The 14,234-nt window shown below is 40.9% G+C and overlaps 1 protein-coding gene across 1 annotated transcript in view; it reads left to right on the forward strand.

Moving 5' to 3' along the window:
• The first annotated feature begins 11,460 nt into the window (after positions 1 to 11,460).
• Positions 11,461 to 14,234, forward strand: part of LOC125465168 (hippocalcin-like protein 1) — a 134,363-nt gene continuing 131,589 nt past the window's right edge. The window contains exons 1-2 of the mRNA XM_048558379.2: positions 11,461 to 11,609; positions 12,075 to 12,139. The gene's annotated coding sequence lies outside the window, so the exon portion shown is untranslated. The remainder of the gene's footprint in view (positions 11,610 to 12,074; positions 12,140 to 14,234) is intronic.

The raw sequence follows: 14,234 nt of genomic DNA on the forward strand, positions 1-14,234 counted from the left end.
GTGCTGTTATACAGTCATAGAATCATACAGCATGGAAATAGGCCTTTAGGTCCAACCAGTCCATGCCAGCAATAATCACAAACTGAACTTATCCCATCTGCCTGCACTTGGCCCATGTCCCTTCAAACATTTTTTATTCATGTATTTATCCAAATGACTTTTAAACGTTGCAACTGTACACACATCCACCATTCCTCTGGAAGTTCATTCCACTCATGAACCACTCTCTGTGTAAAACAAATTGCCACCATATCCTTTTTATATCTTTCTCCTCCCCCTCTTAAAAAAATGCTCCCTAGACTTGAAGCCCCACCCAAGGGAAAAGACACATGCCATTCACCTTATATATTGCCCCTCATTATTTCATGGGCTTCTATAGGATTTCCTGTCAATGTTCTATCTTCAGTGGAAAATGTCCCACCCTATCCATCGCTCTTTATAACTCAAACCCTACATTCTTGGCAACATCATGGAACATCTCTTCTGAACCCTCCCCATTTAATAATATCCTACCAATGATAGGGCAACCAGAACTGCACACAGTACTCCAGAAGAGGCCTCACCAACGTCCCGTATAATCTCTACATAAAGTCCCAACTCCTATACACAAAGGCCTGAGCAATGAAGGCAAGCATTCTAAATGCCTTCTTAACTACTATCATAGAATCATTGAATCCCTACAGTGTGGAAACAGGTCCTTCGACCAACAAGTCCACACCGACCTTTGGAGCATCTCCCCCAGACCCACACCCCATAACCCACACACTCCTGAACACGACAGGCAATTTAGCATGGCCAATCCATGCCTGCACATCTTTGGACTGTGGGAGGAAACAGAGCACCCAGAGGAAACCCACGCAGACATTGGGAGTGATAATGGGAACTGCAGATGCTGGAGAATCCAAGATAACAAAGTGTGGAGCTGGATGAACACAGCAGGCCAAGCAGCATCTCAGGAGCACAAAAGCTGATGTTTCGGGCCTAGACCATTCATCAGCAAAGGGGATGGGGAGAGGGAACTGGAATAAATAGGGAGGCAGGGGGGGGGGGGGGGGGTGCGGACCGAAGATGGAGAGAAAACGAGAAAGGTAGAGAGGAGAGTATAGGTGAGGAGGTAGGGAGGGGATAGGTCAGTCCAGGGAAGATGGACAGGTCAAGGAGGCCGGATGAGGTGGTAGGTAGGAAATGGAGGTGTGGCTTGAGGTGGGAGGAAGGGATGGGTGAGAGGAAGAACAGGTTAGGGAGGCAGAGACAGGCTGGGCTGGTTTTGGGATGCAGTGAGGGAAGGGGAGATTTTGAAGTTTGTGAAGTCCACATTGAAACCATTGGGCTGCAGGGTTCCCAAGCGGTATATGAGTTGCTGTTCCTGCAACCTACAGGTGGCAGCACTGTGGCACTGCAGGAGGCCCATGATGGACATGTCGTCTGAGGAATGGGAGGGGGAGTTGAAATGGTTCGCGACTGGGAGGTGCAGTTGTTTGTTGCGAACCGAGTGCAGCTGTTCTGCAAAGCGGTCCCCAAGCCTCCGCTTGGTATCCCCAATGTAGAGGAAGCCACACTGGGTGCAATGGATACAATATACCACATTGGCAGATGTGCAGGTGAACATCTGCTTGATATGGAAAGTCATCTTGGGGCCTGGGATAGGGGTGAGGGAGGAGGTGTGGGGACAAGTGTAGCACTTCCTGTGGTTGCAGGGGAAGGTGCCGGGTGTGGTGGGGTTGGAGGGCAGTGTGGAGCGAACAAGGGAGTCATGGAGAGAGTGGTCTCTCCGGAAAGCAGACAAGGGTGGGGATGGAAAAATGTCTTGGGTGGTGGGGTTGGATGAGGTCAGTGCGCCATACTACCACTGCGCCACCCTTGTTTGCGGGTTTGATGGTGAGGTTGGGGTTGGAGCGGAGGGCTGCCCATTCTGCAGGGGAGAGGTCGGAGTGGGTGAGAGGGGTGGAGAGGTTGAGATGGTTGATGTCTCGACAGCAGTTGGAGATGAAGGGGTCAAGGGAGGGTAGGTGGCCTGGGAGTGGTGTCCAGGAAGAGGACTTGTGTTGGAGGTGGGTGAAGGGGTCAGTGGAGGGAAGGTTAGGCTCCCGGTTAAAGAAGTAAGCATGGAGGTGAAGGCGGCATTGGGAGAATGTGCAAACTCTGCACAGACAGTCGACAAAGGGTGGAATCAAGCCCAGGCCCCTGGCGCTGTGAGGCTGTCGTGCTAACCACTGAGCCAGCATGCATCCCTGTATTTCTATAGATATATATATGCGATGCAAACTTCAAACAATTATGTACCTGAACCCCTAGGTCTCTCTGTTCTACAACACTACCTAGGCCCTATGTTTAATTGTATAAATCTTTTGCCTTTGTTTGTTTGACCAACATGCATTTCCTCACAAATATCCAAATTAAACTCTGTCTGTCATTTTTCAGTCCAGTGACCTAATTGATCAAGATCTCTTTGTAATCTTAGATAACCTTCTTCACTATCCACCACACCGTCAATTTTGGTGTCATCTGCAAACTTACTAACCATGCCTTTGAATTTCTCATTTATTTATATAAATGATAAACAAAATTGGACGCAGCACCGATCCCTATGGAACACTGCTGGTCATAAGCCTCCAGTCTGGAAAACAACCCTTCATCACTACACTCTGTCTCCTGCCTTTAAGCCAATTTTGTATCTACTTAGCAAGCTCACTCTGAATCCCACATGATCTAACTTTATAAATTAGGCTACCATGTGGAACCTTGTCAAAGACTTTATGAAAGTCCAAGTAAACAATGTCTTCTGATCTGGCCTAATCAATCTTTTTAGTTACTTCCCCAAAAAACTCAATCAAGTTTTTGAGACAAAATGTCCCTCGGAGAAACCCATGCTGACTATCCCTATTCACTCTTTGCCTCTCCTCATCATTCAAAATCACTTCCAACAACTATTCATGACCGAAGTCAGACTCACAGGTCTTTAGCCGCCAGGCTTCTCCTTACCCTTTCTTAAATAAAGGCACACAATATTAGTCACGATGCAGTCATTCGGCACTTCACCTGTATTTATGGATGATACAAATATTTCTCCAAGGGACTCAACACCTCCTCCATAACTTGGCACAAAGTACTGGGACAAACTAGACCAGATTGTGGACATTTGTCCACCTTTATATTTTCAAAAACCCCCAACACTTCATCTTCTGTAACATGAACTGTTTTCAAGACATCAATATTTTTTCCTCTGAGTTCTCTCGCCTCTATTTCTTTCTCCATAATAAAACCTGATGTGAAATATTCATTTTAATATCTCTCCCTTCCATTAAGTTTCAACACGAAGACAACCTTGTTGATGTTTGTGGGCCCCTACTCTCTCTCCACCTGTTGTCAAGGTCTAGAGCTGTTATGGTTTCCAATGTTTCCAGTCATTTCTTGCTATCACTTTAATGAATGGAATTGTCTGGAGATTGTTATCTTGATGGTGGGAACCTCTGGTGAAGGTAGAGATGGATCATCCACTCAGCACTAGTGATTGAAAGAGTATGAGTACTTTTTTGTTGAAGGTGGCAGGAAGGAATAAGGCTCAAATGCCTGTTGCAACCCCTTCTTCGGACAAATTACAGCTTATATTTTCTAATCAACCTATTCATAGATTTTGCTACACATCTCTGGAGCAGGTGGGACTTGAAGCCTGGTCTTCTGGCTCAGAGATAAGGACATTACCACAAGAACTCCCCGATATGCAATTTTAAATTAGTTTAAATATTTACTGTCAGCTTCCCTGGTAATTACACGGCATATGATTTTCCCAGTACTGATCCTGGGTTCAGTTATTGGCCAGTTGACCCTAGCTGCAAGAATGCATTTGGTATCAGTTCTGATGAAAAGTCGTGGATCTGAAATGAAGGCCCTGTTCCCCTCCGTACAGATGCTGTGAGACCTATTGAGTTTTCCTCTTTCTATTCCAGATTTCTAGCATTTGCAGTGTTTTGCTGAAGCATAGCTGTTGGTTGACAATGCCAGACTTTATTGATCCCCAACGTACACAAGGATACTGCTAAGCCAGGTAAAATTGTGTAGCTTAACAAAACACAGTATCTGTCAGCTTTTCATGGCTTGTCTAATTACAATCATACTACACATTGGCATGTGGCTTGGAGGCTTATCTGCTAAGTAGGAAACTTCCAAAAACAGACATATTTTTCCAGGATTTATTACAGAGCCTAGATAGCTAGTCAATTATCTACAGCACCCTGTAGATCTGTGAACCTATCTAGCTCAAGTATCAAATTACTAAGTCTGTTATAATGAATTCGCTGGTTTTCTGAAATGTCATCACTTGGCATTTTTATTTTATTTATTCATTTTTGTACTTCTGGGCATCACTGGCTGACCAGCATTTATTACTTGTCCCTAGGTGTTGTTGAGAAGGTGTGGTGAGTTGCCTACTTGAACTGCTGCAGTCTACCTGCTGTAGGTTGACCCACAATGCCATTAGGGAGGGAATTCCAGGATTTTGAACCAGCGGTAATGAAGGAACAATGATACATTCCCAAGTCAGGATGGTGAATGGTTAGGAGGGGAAGTTGAAAGTGGTAGTGTTCCCATATATCTGTTGCCCTTGTCCTTCTAGATGGAAGAGGTCTTGGGTTTGGAAGGTGCTGTCAGAGGATCTTTAGTGAATTTCTGCAGTCACCTTGCCTTCAAACACACTGCACTTCCTTTTCCTTAAACTGGATACACCCACAAGTACTGTCAGACAGGCAGCTCTAATATTTTGATCAAACAATTGTGAAAGTTGGTGATCTCGTTCCAAGCTAAGATGGTATTTGGCTTGGAGTGGGATTGATTACAAACTTTTAAATTGTTAAATGTGGGTTAAGTAACTACAATATCTCGTAAAATATGAATAGATATAACAAGTTAAATATTTTATAATAACTACATTACTCTTGTTAGTCCTGCAGTGGATAGTAGCAAGGTATTCATTTCACAATGTGCAAATGAAGAGAATAAATGTAATAGATTCAAATATCTTCATCATGATGTGGTTGCACAGCATTTTGTTAACCAATGATAATTCTATCATTTGTAGTTCATGTTGTAACTCCACAAACAGCATGATTTTCTTCTCTGTAATTTACAACTCACTGACATTATGGGAGTGAGAAAATTTTGGATTTACAATTTCTACATCTATGATTTCATTAGTTTACTCTTGACTAGACAGCAAAATAGGTAATCTCCTATGTTTAATTGAAAGATTTACTTGAAAAGAAGTGATGATAGTGTTAGTGTTTAAGTATAAAATGTGGATGGACGTTCCTAGCTTTTGCAAAGGTAGGAAACAAAATACTGGCTCTACATTGTCATTTAGTGAGAAGTTGTGAGGAGGATTCACCACATCTGAGAAGGGGATTGCAGAGGACCTGGTGCTCAACAGGATGAACAGTGTCCAACAAAGGGCAGTAGCAAGAAGCAACTGAGAAGGATGCTGGGTGAAGAATTTTGGGAGTGACCATTTTGGGCAGAGCTGTGAGGTCAAAGTACAGACTTTCGTGAGCATCAGGCTTTATTGAGGAGGCAGGTCAGCATTAAGGTGCTTCATGGTAAGGTCTTTTCTTTTAATCCAGTAGTTACTAGATGAGTAGTAACGGCAATTAGTGGACTAGTATGGTCCTCCTTTGAGATGTGGGAGATCAGGAAAACCCAAAAAGTCCCTGACAGCTGTGTCTACAAGAAGTATTTCCACATCCTGTCAGAACGCATTGATAAGGTGAGGGCGCAAAAGAGGTCTACCAGGATGTTGCCTGGATTGGAGTGTATAAGCTATAGGAAAGGTTGCACAAAATTGGATTGCTTTCACGAGATCATCAGAGGTTAAGGGAAACCTGATAGAAGTCTATAAAATTATAAGAGGCATAGACAGAGTGGAGATTTGAAGCTCTCCCTCAGGGTGGAAATGTCAATGACATGGAGGCATAGGTTTAAGGTGAAAGGGGGAATGTTTAAAGGAGATATGGGGGAAAAGGTTTTGCACAGAGGGTGGTGCCAGTGGAGATGGTAGAAGTAGATACAATAGGAAAGTTTAAAAGACATTTTGACAGACATGTGACAGCAGAGAATGGAGGGATATGGACCACATGCAAGCAGATGAGATTAGTTTCGAATGGCATTATGATAAGCACAGACATGGTCGGCTAAAAAGACTGTTCTGTGCTATGCTGTTCTCTGTTCTATTTCCTATTCCTTTATGACTTATGTTTCCTGACATTCGCTGTCTTGTACTTTCCCACCGCCACTCCGCTCTACCAACTCCACCAAATGAACATTATCAATCTGTTATCTTTCATCCTGAATATCAATCACAGGTACATTGGAATCTAGCGCAATCCTATCTTTCCCAATCTGTTCACATATGTAATTTCAGTAAAGGCTATTGGATAATAATTAAGATTGGATGTCAAGGTCTTATTTTTCTTTTCCATCTTAACCCACAGCATTAAATATATAAAAATTAAGACACTATTAAAAATTATAACAGAGGAGCAGGTTAATCATAAGTCATCCTGTACATGCTTTTGCTTTACTAGGACTTTCCACCGAAATATTTCAGCAAAATTAGTTTGACTTTTAAGGAATCAACAGCTTCAGATTCTGCAAAATATCTGTAGTGATAATACTTGATGCTTTGCAATTAAGTCAAATGAGTTTCAAGGCATTGATCACAACCATGGCTGGATATTACATGATCCCACCAGGCTGTTTTCAGGCATGGGCATGGAAAATTGCTTCGGTACCCACTCTGCCACTTTCACAAACCAGCAACATGTTTTTGAAGATTTTCTGAAAGCTTTTGATAATTACTTCAATTTGAGAATCAATAATTCTGGAACAAGTTTTAGTGGAAGAGGTCCGCCTTCCATGAAAATTACTGATAACTCCATTAATTTACCAATTAGCATAAAACTGAATGTGGAGCCTTGAAATCAGAATTCATAACTTAGTCAGTTTCATTACTGTCCAAGGAAGATTTAACTTTGAATAATACTGTTCGAATCAGAACTCAGAAAGACTCGTAGACAATCCTGAGAGAAGACCCACACTAACTCAAGAAGGCAACAGATGCTATCCAATTTATATGGTATGGACACTGTAGAGAGACGTGTGACAAAACTATGCCAAAAATAAGACTTGATGTTAAAATCAATGATGACAAAGTGAGACAACTAGGGCTCATTGACATAGGCAATGTTGAACCATCACTAATGAATGCTACATTTGTAAAACTGCAGATTACTTACAGAAGATTTGCAGAAGAAAATGCAATTTCAGTATAGAGGAAGTACAGGTGGTAGACTCCATAAAGAACATCAATTACTCTTGGAAATTATACTTGCACTTGACAAAATATCTTAATTGGAGAACATATCGAGGGCATTCTGAGGGGAATTAATTAATTCAGATAAGCCTGGAGACAAAATTGTCTAAGACAGCGGATATCCTTTCGATTTTCTGCTTGATACAGGAATAAATGTTACTGTTCTATCAAACCAGCTACCAAAGTGCAAACAAGATTGTTGTCATAGGTGTTGAGTTACTGCAAGTAGCACTACACTGCAAACACACATATCAGAGTTGAAAGTGTGTACATTTTTCGTCATCACTTTTGAGACTGTGTGCGCCTCTCAACCTCAATCTCTTCAGAAGAATTGGAGGAGGTCAATGATATCCAGAGAACAACTGATCCAGGAGCTGTAGAGCGATTGGTCCAGGGATATATCCTCATTAACCAATCAATCAAGAGACAATAGGGAGAAGACTTATTTGGCCTTCCAAGACTCATGGCAGAACACAAACAAAGGAAGCAATCAAAGGAGATCAGTTATTTCATCATAAGAAAGGCAACATAATGGAATTCACATACTTCACAGCAATAGCAGAAATATTCAGTCGTTTGTCTTCTAAAACCAAATAGTCTGCGCCAATGAATGACAGTATACTAAGTGAGTAGTAATGTTTTAATAGGATGACTGAGGGCCCAAAAGTGAATTACTTCATCAAACAAACAACCATAACAGGTGACTGAAGACATCTGCTTGAACTTGGGGGAGACAAGCTGCATATAGCTCCTTGAGAGTCAGACCAACATCTACAATCCAGAAAAGAAGAGAAAACTGTCTGGTTTAAACATTCACAAAACTTGAAAAAAGTCCACCTTTTCCAATTGGAAAGCAGTTGCCTGCCCCAGAAATCCAGGTTGCTCCAAGGAAGAAAGTATTTATTTCAGCAGTGCGGCTGTCTTCCAATAAGGAAATTCAGGAAATTATATACTCCAGACAAGGTAATGGGCCAATTAGTAATATCTACAAAGAATTCCATACTCCCTGAAGAATATCTTAGAGATAAAAGACACTCCAATGGAAAAAAACTGATCCACTAATCAGAGCCAGGATCAACAATCCTCAAGTGAAAGGCCTACCATTCTTCTAAACATGATGAAAATGTGTGCTGAGAAAACTGTGGAAAATTTAAACTGTCCTCATTTGTAAAGTCAGAGATTTGGGACAGAAACAGGCACAGATAAATGTAAGATAACAAAGTGTGGAGCTGGATGAACACAGCAGGCCAAGCAGCATCTCAGGAGCACAAAAGCTGATGTTTCAGGCCTAGACCCTTCATCAGAGAGGGGAATAGGGAGAGGGAACTGGAATAAATAGGGAGAGAGGGGGAAGCGGACCGAAGATGGAGAGAAAAGAAGATAGGTATAGAGCTTTTCTCTCCATCTTTGGTCCACCCCCACCCCCATCTCCCCCTATTTATTCCAGTTCCTTCTCCCCATCCCCCTCTCTGATGAAAGGTCCAGGCCCAAAACGTCAGCTTTTGTGGTCCTGAGATGCTGCTTGGACTGCTGTGTTCATCTAGCTCCACACTTTGTTATCTTGGATTCTCCAGCATCTGCAGTTTCCATTATCACAGATAAATGTAATATGGGTATATATATGATTATACAATTGTTTAATGATGGGGGAAAGTTCTTGGGTGTAAATGGGAAGAGAATGTTGAGACCATCACTACAGTTCTTTTCTTTTTCTTATTTTTGGTTTGGTATTGTGAGTTAAAGAGATTTGAGCTTTCAGCAACAACTTGTTTTAAGAAAAAAGTAAGGAGAGAACAAAAGACAAACGTTAGCAGTTGGGAGCCGGCCTGGAAAGATAATGCAGGTAAATTACCGTTCTAAGGAAACAGTAGGTGAACTGGAGCTGAGATGTTGCTACACACAGGGACTGGCAGCTGGTTGGATTTTGATTTTTTTAATCAAGGGACGACTGGTGCTCGCCAACCAATCACAGCGAATCTTGAAAAAAAAATGAGTTAACTGGCTCTGGCTAGGTTTTTTGCAGGAGGCAGTTTTACTTTGGAAGCTTCCAGACTGGGGTTGTTTTGGGGTTTTGCTCTCTCTCTAGCTATTCTTCAGTTATTAACTTGTTGAAAGTTCTGAGAAAATAATCCCAGTCTGTAAGAAATGAGTCAAAAGTCTCCAGAGCTCTGCGGAAGCTATTTGCATTCATGGGTAACTTTGGAATTCAAGCAAGATATATAGTCTTACGTATTGGCAATACATTATTGAAGGATCTCATGAAGGCCTGATGTTTGTAATTGAAAGAGTTATAGAGCTGACAAGTTATGATTCTTTAAGTTTCTTTTTCAATTTTCCCCCTTAATTATGTAGAGGTATTTATGATTAAAGAAGATTGGGCTTCAATCATAGATAGTAATTAGACTGCCATGTTGTTTATCTGTGTTCTGCTAAAGTTACATTCTTAATTTTTTTGCTTAAGCTATAAACCTGCTATCCATGATCAGTCATTTGTGAAGTCTAGTTTGGAACAATTGAGCAATTTTGAGGGCTATTGAATGTACTAATTTCATGGTTACAAATTCCTTGATAGTGGAGTTGATTTGGGTTGGTTTGCTATTCTCTGTGTGGCAAAAAAATGGTTCTAAATGGATTATTGCCCATAATACATTGGCTCCACCCATTCTACTGATGTCACAAAAGCAGTCAATGCATGGAGCCAAGGAGTTCTATGCTTGCTATTGGAGGAGCAGGCTCTGTTTGTACTGGCTCAGTAAGACTTTAGTAATTATACCTGACCAAATGTATGTATTACTATCATACAATAAACCTTATCATGTAGGAACAGTGTCTCTTCTGCAGATGCTCCATGGTCTTTTTAAAAAAATTAGTCATGGGATGAGAATGTCGCTTATCGTCCAGAGACGTCCGAGTCAAATCGATGTCAGACCAGGTAAGGTTGGCAGTTTCCTTCACTAAAGGACATATTGAATTCAAATTCCACCATCTGTTGCTGTGGGATTTGAACCCAGCTTCCCAGAATATTACTGAAAACAAATGCTGAAGATCACAGTGGGTCAGACAGCATCCATGGAGAGAAAGTAAGCTAACATTTCAAGTCTAGATGACTCTTCAATTTGTTATTTTCAGTTCAGATTCCAGCATCTGCAGTAATTTGTTCCCCCATAATATTACCTGGGTTTATGGATTAACCGTCCAGCGATAATACTATTAGGCCACTACCTCTCTTATTCTTTACCTTGTTCTTATCATTAGATAATGCCAGCACAAAGGGGGATTGGTGGCAGCGAAACTACGTCAAACAGATGGAGGTTGCAGATACCAGAAGGTGCCAGGAATGGTTATCTGGGAAGATACCACACGAAGGTGAGTGTTTCGTATGTAACTAAACTACCTATAAACCAGGACTGGAATTATATTTCTAGATTGACCTTTCTTGCAAATCCCTCCTTAACCACCGGCACCCTCTCCTCGCCATATCCATGATGTTCCAGTCGATAAATGTCTCAGTCATCCATTTTCCAGCCTTAAGATATTATTAAGTCCAGTTCAGATAAAGTCACAGTTGTTATCGTGGCATATCTTAATTAAAAAGCAAGTTACTGCTTTCCCGTTCGTACTAAAGTTTAGCAGTACAAAATGCTTCATTTTTTGCAGCACTCTAAGTCCCTACTGTGGTTTAAGGCAATTTTGAATTGGTCAATGAAATCTCCACCGTGAACTTCAACTGGAAATATCGTGTAAGACAAGTCGCGTCTATGCCGCAACTCCTGTGAATCAGCATGATCGAGCCGCAGGGTTCAAGAGCATCTCCTCCATTCATTGATACAGCGTGGACATCCTGCTGGAAACCTCAGTTAGCCGGAGCATACCAAAACCACGCAGGAGTTGGGGGGGGCGTGGGACTCCTCAGACCAACTCTCCCCCTCACTCCAGTAAATCGGGAGCTAAAGCGTCAGTCGGCAAACAAGCAGGGTTTGGTTTACTCGTAGAGGATGTGAACAAAACTCACACCTGATTTGTTTTCGTAAACTGAAGGGGCTGGTTGTGGCTTATGTTCTGTGTGTTCTTTGCACCCCTGCGAGTGGAATGGGCACGCTCTCACTGTTCCGATCAGCCCAGCTGGGAAGTGTTACATTGTTGCATTGTGCTTCTGAACTGTGTCCATTTCACATCGTCCTCACATCGGGACATGCTTCATACAAGACAGCCAAGGCACAGGCAAGACTGCGTTTGATCTTTTAACAAGGTAAAGTGCAGCGCTTGAAAGAAATACCTTAGGCGTGTTATCTCCTATGCGGAAGATAACGGTTTTATTTTTGTGAACACTAACAATCTGCGCTTAAACCGGACGGCAGTTGTAACGTTATGTGTCGCGATTTTCTGAGCAGCATTTATAATGTACCAGATCACGTTAATTTACTTGCGACGACCTTCAGTGCTAATTATTCTTGGGTGTATGTGTGTAACGCATCACACTGGTTCACCTTTACTTTCAGTGAAACTGAACGCGGTTTAAGTAAGATTTGCATATACTTTTAAGAGCCGTGACCTGAACTAATACTGTATGCTGGATGAATGGATGTTGCTGGAAGTTCAATTATCCGAGGTATTTCGCTACGGGGGGTGAAGTTATTAGATCGACGATTTATGATTATATGAAGAATGTCTTGGTTGTTTTAACGTGAAACAATTACCATATTTCTAATTCTAGCACGAAGTTGATCCTTCCTTAGAACAACTTAGTTTTCCCCCATACCGTCTCTCACTTCTGATCTGGTAAGCCGAAATTCAATTGCTATGAAATGAGTTGTTGTCTTTCTGTGGTTATTTGCATTGCCGGGGATTTGCAGGGATAAATCTCTTGAGTGCAGCCCGTTAATCAGGCAGCGGTAAATCCCTTGCCCAAAGCGAGTGATCTAGAGCCACTGCTGTCTCACTGGTCCAGTTTTGCGCTGAATTAACACATACAATTCTATTCTAACAGACTCACTCTACTGTATTCACTGTAGATACAAAGGAGGGTAATTTGCATATTTTGGGGCAATAAAAGGTCGACTGGATGTTATTTGATTCAAGTTTTTCAAATTGAAAGAAGCCTTGGGTTTGACATTTTTGTGATATTTAGTTCTATGAATTGGATCATGCAAAATATCCACTTTGATTTTTTTATTTCTGGCTAATGTCAGAATTAGTGTGTTGGTAATCCATTGTCTTGCTGCGAGAATAACTGACCTCTGCAAAAGTTATGGTTCCATATGGGATTTCAACAATGCTCATCAATGGTTCGATGAAATCCAACACCTTCTGCTGTGCCCGCGTTGTTGCCGCAATCTAATTATCAATTTCAAGCAATCAACAACCTTTCTCTCTCTCAGTTTGTAATTCCTCCAGTTAAGAGTAGTGTGAAATTTGGATCACTGAAAATTTTGCCCAGATTAATTTTTTCCGGTCCAATAGTTAAATCCAGAAGTCCATCTGATTTGAGGACTTACCTGTACCAAGGTATTTCGTTATAAAGAGCAACATGTTTATCTGTCTCAGCACCTGTGGTGTTTGTTGTCAGATTTTCTTATACTCTGCAGTGCATAAACTTGATATTTATTTTTCATTTATTAATTTTTATTCATTAATGCATTGCAATTGAAAACTGAACAACTTTCAGTTATGTAGCACCTATAACTTGGAAACAATGTCCCAAGGCCTTTATTTGTTTAATCAAGGTTCTCGTGGCACAGAATTTCCAAGCAGCCAAATCAATCAGTTCTGCTGCATTTTCACTTTCACTGTAATGAAAGAATGATTTTTTAAAAATAAAATTTCTTTTTTTTTGGCCTTGTGTTGGTACAAATGACTTCCTGACTTTTAAGCCGGCTATCTAAGGGACATGGAAATAAAGGAATATCTTCAGCAAGTTGAAAAAAAACTTGGGGATAGACGATCAATTCCATCCACTCCCTGAGGCAATCACAGGATAGTTGCCTTCCCTTTTAGTTGGGAACAGACATATGCCTGTACATAGATTGGTAACCATGCATACGCACTGCTCTACGATGAACAAAATAATTTGATAATGTGAGTTTGGGTAACCAGTTTACACACATTCAAATTAGTAACTGACAGCTTAATATTGAAATTAAAGAAATAGCTTATTCTCAGTGTAAGTTTCAAGAACCATATTCAATGAAAATAGATTGAAATAGAAGATAAATTGAAATGAATTCAAAACCGATAATCTAATCAATCTTAGACTTTGCCTTCCTGAATTCCAGGAATCTTTAAGGTACTTTGTTTTTTTTGATGGATTGTTGATGCTTGAGAAATGCTTAGTGACATTAAGCCCAAATATATTTTTAATGATGTTTATCATCACGATTCATTGCATTTTTATATTGAGAATAATTAATACCCAGGCGATTACAAGGCAACAATCGATGCGGAGTTCACATGACAACAAACCATAAGAGCACAGTTCAAGTGGTTTATAACCGCAGCCTTGAATTACTCCCAGATCTATTTGTTTTTAATAGCATACCGTACAATTGTATTGCATTTTGGCTCCATTTACTTGGGTGTGATTGTTATTTCTATATGGTACTCAAATAGTGCACTTCATATAACTAATGTATGAGCTTAGCCACACAAAACATTAGTGATTTCAATGTGATCACTGCAAGTTTCAAATGAAGTGGCAGTTCAGTCCTGGCTTAAATTCATTGTAGTCCTGGCTTAAATTCATTGTTTTTGCTACTGTTTATTCTTACAGTAGACATGAAGCACATATTAATCATTTGGCTCCTTCCTGTTTCTGAAGGAATGATATTGCATCTCCTCTAATTTAACTCTTTAGTACGTGTGGTGAATGTTGGTTCAC

The sequence above is a fragment of the Stegostoma tigrinum genome, chromosome 24, assembly GCF_030684315.1.
Source record: "Stegostoma tigrinum isolate sSteTig4 chromosome 24, sSteTig4.hap1, whole genome shotgun sequence".
NCBI classification, from domain to species: domain Eukaryota; kingdom Metazoa; phylum Chordata; class Chondrichthyes; order Orectolobiformes; family Stegostomatidae; genus Stegostoma; species Stegostoma tigrinum.